We start from the raw sequence: 10,650 nt of genomic DNA, 5'->3' as shown, positions 1-10,650 counted from the left end.
ATTACGGTGATATTCATACGTTATTTTAACTTCAATTACTGAATAATTTTCAATTAGAACGTTAAATTATAAATGTATTTATAAATTGTTCAAATTAATTAGGTAATTACCTCTGCTAATCTAATACTTATCGTATTTTTCGGTCATTAATAAGATTAAACATTAGGTTTACCTTATAGTAAACTTTTATCTGTATGACAATTTGATATAAAATTAAATACGATGAGATAAATGAAATAACTGAACATTTCGATATTTTTCATCGTTCAAACCGTGCGTTACTCCGTGACAAATATGTCTCATTCAGATAAAGTTGATATGTTGTTTATTTATTGGGAGTGTCAAAAAAATTCACGTCTTGCGGCACAAACATATGCACAACGTTACCCAGGTATAATTGTCTTTATTTTTCTTTAGATAATCTTCTAAGTTAGTTTCGTTATTTTTATTTACTTCAGATAGAGAACATCCTGTCCATAGTTTTTTTTATAACTTAGAAAGGAATCTAAGAACCTATGGATCATTTTCTAAAAGGGTAAATAATTTACAACAAAGACGAGGTGATGCTTTAGGTGAAGAGGTCGAGGAAAACCTATTAGCCTATGTTCGAGCAAATCCCAGAAGTTCAACACGGCACGTTGGTAGAGAGCTTGGAATATCTCATACCACAGTTTGTAAGATATTAAAAAAACATAAAATGCATCCATATCGACCAGATTTAGTTCAGCATTTGCGTCAGGGTGATGCACCTCGTAGACTAGCTTTTGTTGCGTGGTTGATGACCAGTTTAGACGAAAATCCATTTATTTTAAACTCAATATTATGGACAGATGAATCCAAATTTACTAATAATGGTGTAATTAATAAGCAGAATAACCGTTACTGGGACGATCAAAATCCACATTGGACATTTGAAACCAACAATCAAACTGTTTGGGGAACAAACGTTTGGTGTGGTTTAATTGGTGGTAAATTGCTTGGTCCATTTTTTTACGATGGAACACTCAATGGTAGACGATATTATAATTTTTTACTAAATGAATTACCAATGATGCTTGATGATATTCCTTTAGCTCTAAGAGGTAATATTATTTTTTAACACGACGGTGCTCCAGCTCACAATGCTCACATAGTTCGCGACTATTTAAATGCACAATTTCAAAATCGATGGCTAGGAACTTACGGACCCATTGAGTGGCCACCACGATCACCTGACCTTACGCCACTAGATTTTTTTTTATGGGGACACTTGAAAACAATGCTGATCCTCCTATAAATCTTCAAAATTTAAAAGATAAGATAACAGAAACATGCAATCGACTGACTGATGAACAAATTACTGCTGCAACAAATAAAGAATTTATGCGGCGCGCTGAAGCATGTTTCGTTCACGGCGGAGAACAGTTTGAACAATTTATTCGTTAGATTTTTTTTTATTTTTAGATTTTTATTAATTAAATAAATTGGTAACTTAAATAAGAATTGAATTTGTTATTAATTATTAATACGTTCTAATAGATCCATTAAATGTAAAGAAATAAACAACATACTAATTTACGTTTTTTCTGCTATAATAAGTTATGATTTATTACACAAATTAAAGAGAAAATTATTCAGTAATTGAAGTTAAAATAACGTATGAATATCACCGTAATAAATAGTTATAAAAATGTCAATCTTGTCAAACTTGGTCAATTTTGGACTTAGAAAGTTGACTCAATTACCAAAATTCATTAAAAAAATAGGCAAAAATTAATTTGTGGTTAAGGCAGGGGGTTGCCATTTAAAAAAAAAAGTTGACATGCGCATGCGCGTGACTAGTTAAGTAAAAAAAAATTCAAAGACCATAAAAATGTGTATTTTTATGTCATAACAACTGCCAAAAAAACAGAATTCAAATAGCAGGTCTCTACGCAAAGATATTGAGTGTTCTCGATTACCGTTTACACACTGTATAGATGAATAATTTTGAACAAATTCTCTTAACAATTTTGAGGCCAAATCATTAACATTTATTACAAAATTCACCTGAACACAGAATTCTAATAGATACAAATAGGAGAAGAAAATGATTATATTATTTATATTTTCCTATGTATAACAAAACTTGACTAAAGGGAATTCAGTAGCAAACGGTACCAATTTTCTCAAATTAAAAAGGGCTAAAAAAATGGAATTTTTTTTTCTTCCAAAATTGTTACTGGCTTTTTCCCTTTAATCCGCAATTCCAATAATCTTTTCATCACACCTTGACATACACAATGCATGTAGTAATCTTAGACCACACATTTTATTATATCGATTGGAAGATCATCTAATGGACTAAATCCATATTTATGGTACTTTATGGAGTTATAATCTAAATGAATAATTTGTTCTTAGTGGTACAGAAAAATCTAAAAAGCAAACTTTATAATCAATTTAATCTCAACTTCACAAGAACTACAACTAAAATAGCCATTAAAATTTTTTACATTTAATAAAAAAGCCTTAGCTGATGCATCAGCTACAATATGAGCTACTTTGAAGTATATTTGCTTATCATTAATTTTAAATTTTAATACCAGATTTAAAAGAATATTTAGCTCATTAATAAATGGACGTAAGTATTCGTTTACACCACTAGGTAAACCTTTATAGCTGTGATCAGTGTTAGATAATTTATCTATTATCTTATCTACATAAACGGTCTTTTTTTAAAAATTATTTACTCTATTGTCCATTTTTTTTTATACAATATTTATTCACACAATCTCACTACATTGTAATAATATATAATAAATGACCCGTAGGTTTACAAAAAGTAATTTGTATATTTGCACTATCATTAGGTAACAACTAGTTGTTATCTATCACAGTGGGTATACCCAAGGTGGATATATAGAGGTGTAACACTTTCTATATTGTACCATTATGATAGCGGCCGGAAAAAAGTATACCACTTGTAACTGCCACCGGAAGCGCTGACCACATGATGAGGGCTCAAAAATACTACAGTTTGTATGGCACATAATGCATACTAACATTTAATTTTGCTTAATATTTACTATATTTAGGAATTACAAAGGCTATGGACTTCATGCCCTAATAAAATTAATATTTTTCAGAGTTAATTTTGAGATGCACTAGTTTCTAAATTCTGTACAATGTATAGTTATGCTTACTGAAATTAACCTGCTGATGTTTATGGAATAGGTTTCAAACTGATCAAATAAAAAAAAATGAAAATTTTATAATTATTATAATGTTCATTTTGTCCACTGGCTCATATGTATAAAAATATATAAGAAGATTTTATTAATAAAATGATCAAATTTTTAACAAAATTTAATATAATATACAGAATAGTAAACACAATATTCACAATATATTAATTATAATTACAAAAATAGTTCACAAAAATGTACATAATTATATATTATAGTGTTCCAGAACGGAACAGTAGAAAAAGGAATAATAAATAGATTACATTTTTACATCAACTCAATGTTCAGAATCACGCTTTATAGTGATAAAAATGACAATAATTTCAACTTAAAAGTTTACGATGTTACAGAAAAAAAGAATAAATTGTTATACTCTGTAGGAACAGGTTACCACAAAACAAATGAGCAAATGCTTAACCTTATGGAAACGTACAAATTATATACAAAACAGACCATAAAATAATACATAACCATGATCTAGTAGCAGTCATAATTATATCAAAATGTATATTTAATCACATTATTGGTAAAATGGCACCAATACAAGTTTATAAGATATGCAAAACAATTTTAAAATGAATATTTTGAAAGAATTTCAATTTCAACATAAACTGATTAATCTAATTTCAATCAGTATTATGGAGACTATGGTGAAAGTTCAAGTAAGAAATTCAATTATAGCCCTGATTACAGTGAATTTGGGACTTAGACAAGGCGATTCACTATTGCTGATTTTGTTCAATGTGATGTTTGAGATAATAAAAAATATAAGCTGAAAGATGTAAAACAGCTGGCAGATGATGTATACTGGATAAATCTAATGTTGGGCAGAGAGATGGGATGGTCTTAAAGGCCAAAGAAAAAAAAAAATAAACTTGTTTGGCACGCTTTGTATAATTGTATAAGGCCCATTTTTTTTTATAATATAATTAAAAATACATTCTGTTACTATAACACCCGTTACCAGATCATGACCATGTGTTATTTTATGTTTTATACGACAATATTGTGTCATGAGTTTCCATCAAATTGAACATTCGCCCATTCTTTATGTGGTACCCAATGCTCGAAGAATATAATAATTTATTAGTTTTTTCTGTCATGTCCAGTAATTTTAAATTAAAATAACAATCATTGTTATCACTATAGGACGTGATATTAAATATTTTCTTCGAACTTAATTTTAACCGATTTATTATTTCTTTATCTGTTGTACCGTTCCATAATACAATAATAGGTTCCCTATCATCAGAGTGCAGATAATTATTAATAAACGTTGACGAAAGGTTAGACCCCTCATTAATTGTTAAACTTGATTGTAGTTGCTCTAATATTGGATTTAAAATTTTTGGTTTATTCTTAAAAATTCTGTTTAGATTTTTAACTAGTGGAGCAACTTCACGACTTTTTAAAATTTGAATTTTATTATCCGTTGTTAAAACTAGTGGGGTCCCTGCTAGTTTTATTGCAATACATTCTTCTTCATTACTTGTCATAGACCCTGATACGAGAAGCAGGTCTTTTCGATTTATCATTGTGAATTCAAAATCCGCAATGATAAATTTAATATTGTCACTGTAACATAAAATCATTGTGTTATTGTCAAGTTTTATAATATTTATAATAATTTTCTATAATATAAAAAAAATTCTAATTTATAATAGACCAATAATAGTAGAAAGAAAACAAATATAATTTATACTTACAATAATGATTTGTCGTTTATCCTGTTTTTTGACTCTAAATTATCTTCTGTGGGTGTATCTAGACAAATAAAAAAAATACATTAAAATAATAGGACCTCAAATGTCTATAAATTAAAATACGGATCTTTATTATTAAATTATTTAAATCAATGATTCATTATTAATGTAATATGCATTAATATGCTTAAAATCTTAAAATATGTAACATTATATATTGATAACTTTATAACTGATAATTTAATAACTAAAAACAAATCTTCAACAGTTCAAGATTTACATTAAATTTATCAAAAAAAAAAAAATCATTGCATAAATATTATTTTTAAAATAAAATGAAATTAATAAATTATAATTTATTTTTATATTTATAACAGATAAACTTATATATGACCAGGCATTAAATTAACGACTCTTAGCTATTCAAATCCAGTAATTTATTAATTTTTCACTATAAAAAAATTTAAGTTTTCATGATTTTTGTTTAATTTTTTTAAAAAACAATATATAAATGTTATTGTAATAGATTAGTATCAGTAATATATTATGTTTATATGACATTTGCAGGTTATATTCAAACACTCATTAAAGTCTGTACATAAGTTATGGTATAAAACTTTCGAAATAAAAAATAAAAAATTGAGTTTAAATTAGATAGTGGAGCTGATATAAAGAGATTATCAGAAGATCGTAAATATTTGGGTATGCACAATTTAATTTAAGATACAAAAGTTACATTAGAAGTGTTTGGTGGATTTAAAATGAAACCTATGGGACAAGTTAAAATTATAGTAACGTTAGATAATAAAAGTATAGAAACACGAGTTTATTGTTATAAATGAGGCTTATAAAAGTAGATAAATTTTAGGACTACCAATTCTCACAGAATTTAAATTATTAAAAAAAGGTTGATCAAATAACAACAAAAAGTAACATTGAGTTATATAAAAACTTTTTCATTAAAAAAAACAATGATGTATTTGAAGGTATAGATTAGTTTTCCTGATGTATGTATTCTTAAATTGAAAGAAGGAATAACGCTAAAAGCTAGTGTAGCTAGGTACCCATAAAAAATAAAAATTAAAGAAAAGTTGAAATTAAAGCTAGAAGAGTTAGTGAAAAAAGAAATAATTCCAATGAATGTGTATTATTTAAAGATAATGAATGTTTTCTTTATTGCTTATACTTAGTGTATTTAATATAATAATAATACCTAAGTATAACATGGCGCAATCACAAGGATGAACTAGATTGATCAGATATTCAACGATAAAAACAATGGCATTGGAATATAATAGACCCAAATGTTTATTTTAAATAAAATGTCACTAACTTAAAATAAATATTTTTATACATTTTTAAAGCCGTAACTTATGTGGTATTGGGCATTAAATTAATAATCCTTAGTCATTTTTAAACCTAATAAATTATTAATCTTTAACGAAAAAATGCTTGCAAAGTCAGAGATCAGCATGTGAACTTTTTCGATTTTCAATTTTTAAAAACTTATTAATTGTATGCAATATGTATGTGTAATGTATTTTATTTTCATTTTGTGAGATAGATCTCCGAAATCGGAATTTGTTGTTTGGGGTCTTATATTCTCTCTTATAAAAACATATAATAAGAATAAAAAAAAGGGGCAAGCAAGTGAGTATCGCTCTACTGTATAGTGGTAGAAAACGAGAGTACTGAGTAAGTCCTATAGCTATAATGGATGTGTTAAATTTGAATGCAATGACAGGTATCATTGTACATGAAAAACAATTCTGAATAGAGGGGATTTGTCAGTCTAGGATATATTATATTATTATCTATATTTAAATTGTAATTTCAAGAAAACTATTGTTGAAAAATCAAAAATTTTAATTGCCTGCAAATAACTTAAAAAAGTCAAAATATTTTGAAATTTTAATCGTAATTAGCTTACATAAACATTTGGTGAAAATTTCAAGTGTTTAACAAAGATTCATTTTTAAGTCACAGTAAAATAAAAAAATCGATTTTGTCAAAAACTGATTATGCGTAAAAATTCCTGTTTTTTCATTACTTTTTTAGGTTTTTTCCTTACACTTTTGAAAACTGCTGGAATTTTTTTACTTTTGATCCCCTCCCCCTCCCAAAGAACCAAATAGTTGAATTTTCCTTTTCAAAGAGAGGCTGAAGTCAAAAATCAAAGCATTATTTCTACTCCAAATCGTGATGACACAAAAAGTGTATGACATCATACACACACAAAAAAAAAAAAAAAAATAAAACATACATCATTGTAAAATCAATACATTTTATTAGGCGTGTTTTTTATATGTATTTCAGCTTTATAACTGTGTAGCAAGTTAATGATTGAAGATAAAGTTCTGAAAAATCTTCATTGCACCTCTCCTAGCCAATGTGAATCTAACAAGACCCCAAATAACAAAATCCATTCTCCAGTTTCGGTAATCCATCATGCTAAATGAAAATCTAGCAAAAAATAACTATTTTATTTAACAGTGAAAAATTAAATAATTTTTTTTGAAAATTTTTAATCTCACATTTTGTATCTACTAAATTCCTATATAGTTTTGGAAAAGTTAAAAAATAGAAATTTTTAGTGTTCATGCTACATTACAATTGAGTTATATTTTTATCATTTTCCTATTTAGCACAAATTCTTGAAGTTTTAAAAATTCAGACTTTTTTCATTTCAATTACCATACTTACTTGATTAAAAATCAAGGTATAATGATTATATAAAACCAAATGATATATACGAATAATTTATATTTTTATATATTTTAAAATAAAAACTTATGTACCTAGCTAATACCAGGCTTTAAAATTATAAACACTTAGCTATTAAATAACTAATTAATCCTACTTCTGGAATTCGCGGTTATCGTGTCCGATAACTGTGATATGATGGTTACCCGGTATATGAATATGTCAATATAAATTAATAGTACAACATTATAAAATACGTGAGCCACTGACCTCAATAATATATATACATAATAATAGTTCGACAGTTGTCGCATATGTACAAAAACTGATACAATATAATAGTATACTTGCTAACAAGGGGCTCCAGAATAATAATACAAAAAGGAAAAAAAAACATAGACAGAAGTGTTTTCACAATAAATAACGCTAAAGGTAATTATATAATATAAAATGTGAGAATGTGAGAGACCTGATCTCCGGTTGGTCGTATCAACGTAAGTTCACTGGTCCAAATTGAAAATACTGACGGAATAGGCCGTGCTCGTCGACGTAGTGCCCGTAGCGGTAAATACATTGTGTATAGAACACACGTCCGCCGCGGTTGCGTTATGTGTTAATGCAACAGAAAATGACACGCTATACACTGAATAAAAGGCCGATAATAAGACTCTGAACGTGATCGTGCGGTGACTATAACGCACAAGTACGGGAGTTCGCACGCTACACGAGTAACGAATATAATATTGTCTATACAGGCGTATGCGTATCTACACACATACACCACACACTTTCATATATACATGTATTAGACAAAATAATATATTACATGAGAGACATACATATAATATCATTCAACCGACACGTGGTTTCATACGGTAGATATGCGCACACCGGGCAAAAAGGTACGGCGCGGCGGCGACAACGGTACCGATGCACTTTCAACGGCACGACTACGACGCGACACAAATCGACGATCCGACTGATCGGGACGTCGGCGGCGATCACAGCATGATCACCCGGAAAGGGGGAAAAATAACTTTATAACGCCCAGACTGTCACTAGCGCCGCCGTGACCTTTGGTCCGTTCGTAGCGCGCCGAGAGGATCCGCGTTCGAACAGTAACGGTACCGTCTGTTTGTTATTACATTTTCATTATTATCTTCTATTCGCAAATCGCCACATTTTTACAATATTCATTTAGTGCTTTGTGTCTCGATTTGTAATATAGTCAATTTAGTCATAGTTAGGTAGCAATTGGCCAGCCGTGCACTGACAAAATTGTGTCCTTTTTTTCAATTATTTATTTTATTATTTATATTATTGTTACTGTATATTTACTATTGGGCCAGAAATGCAACATACCCTTTTATATACTGCTCTAATAGCTGATTATTATCATTTTTTTATATTATTATTTCAATTAAATTTATTATTATTCGTACCGAACCGGCAACTTATTATATTATTTACATTTTTATTTGTTAGGCCAAAAGGGCCGTAAATTATTATTTACCATTGGTACAACATACAATGAGTTACCATTTTTATAAGAATTACCTATGTGTCGATAGTTAGCTTACACACACACACAGATATGCACACAACATACACAGGTTGGTCGGTGTGTAACGCGAAGAAGTATTTCGGTGACTGGGCGCACGGCCTATCATTGTATGTTCCCGGTTCAAACACTATTATTTCCTTGATTTGTAACTTTTGCTTGTCATGATAATATTATGTTTATTTTTGTAAATACATATTGTAGTTATTCTAAGAATTTTTTTATTTATTAAAAATTTAAAATGTTTCAGCATATTGTATATGCTATTACAAGTTTGTTAACAGTTTTTAATTAATGACAAATTACGAAATACTAATATTATATGTTAGTGTTATAGTGATATGAAGTATACATGCGAATGTTAGTTAATGTTTGTTTTTTAATGGTAAATTAAATTAAATTTGGTCCTCGTCTTCGCTTGATTGTGATAGGAGAACATCTTGGGGTAGTCGTGGTTTTAGACGCCGATTTTTTGTTTTTGTTTCCAGGTTGTAGAAGCGCGCGCCATCGGATGTCTTGAGGTTTGCGTGAAAGTTTTTATATTGTATTTTTATCCAGTCTTGGAGAAGAGGAATTCCTGTGTCATTATGAATTTGCTTATTTCTCATAAACCATGGGGCTTTGAGACATATTCTAAGAAATTTGTTTTGAAGAATTTGGATTTTTTTGATTTTTGTAGAGGAAGCTGCTGCCCATGTTGGGCAGGCATAAGTGACTAATGGCCGGATTATTGAGGTGTATAGTAAGATGGACGATTTCATTTGGAGGGTTGATTTGAAGTTAACTAGAGGATAAAGGGTGTTCATTCTTGCATAGCCTTGGGTGAGTTTTTTGTTTATATGAATTTTCCATGTTAATTTTTCGTCTAAGAATACTCCAAGGTACTTGACGGAGTCATCTTTCTTGTTCCATTGTATTGGTTGGTTGTCAATATAAATGAGTTGGGGATCTTTGTATCGTTTTAAAGAAAATATTTTTGCTGCGCTTTTTGTTGGGTTGAGGTTTAGTTTCCATGTTTTGAACCAGGAGGTCACTGTGTTTAGGGCTGTTTGAAGATTTTGAATTGAAGATTCTAGGGAGTTGCTTTGGGTTATAATTGTTGTATCATCCACAAACATCGCCAGCTGTGAATTTGGAGGAGTTGGTATGTCATGGCAGTAGATGTTGAATAAGGTTGGACCTAGAACTGAGCCTTAGGGGACTCCTGCTTGTATTTTTTGAGGTTGAGAGAGTTATGTTCCAATTCTAACTTGGAACGTTCGATCCGATATGAAAGATATTATGGTTTTTAAAAAATATTTGGGAAGAGCTAGAAAATTCAATTTTTGTTCAAGTCCATGGTGCCATACTTTGTCGAAGGCTTGCGTTACATCGAGGAAGACAGCCGTTGTATATAGTTTGTTTTCAAAGCCACTTTCGATTATCTCCGAGATTCGTTGAATTTGATGGCATGTCGAGTGGTGCGTTTTGAATCCAA

General features: G+C 29.4%; 1 pseudogene; it reads left to right on the top strand.

Annotated features, from left to right (window-relative positions):
* The first annotated feature begins 294 nt into the window (after window positions 1–294).
* Window positions 295–1,425, top strand: LOC113560075 (annotated as a pseudogene).
* Window positions 1,426–10,650: the final 9,225 nt, after the last annotated feature.

This window comes from Rhopalosiphum maidis, chromosome 3 (genome assembly GCF_003676215.2).
Source record: "Rhopalosiphum maidis isolate BTI-1 chromosome 3, ASM367621v3, whole genome shotgun sequence".
Taxonomy (NCBI): Eukaryota; Metazoa; Arthropoda; class Insecta; order Hemiptera; family Aphididae; genus Rhopalosiphum; species Rhopalosiphum maidis.
The sequence above is the reverse complement of the archived record's forward strand: the minus strand, read 5'-3'. Positions and strand labels throughout refer to the sequence as shown.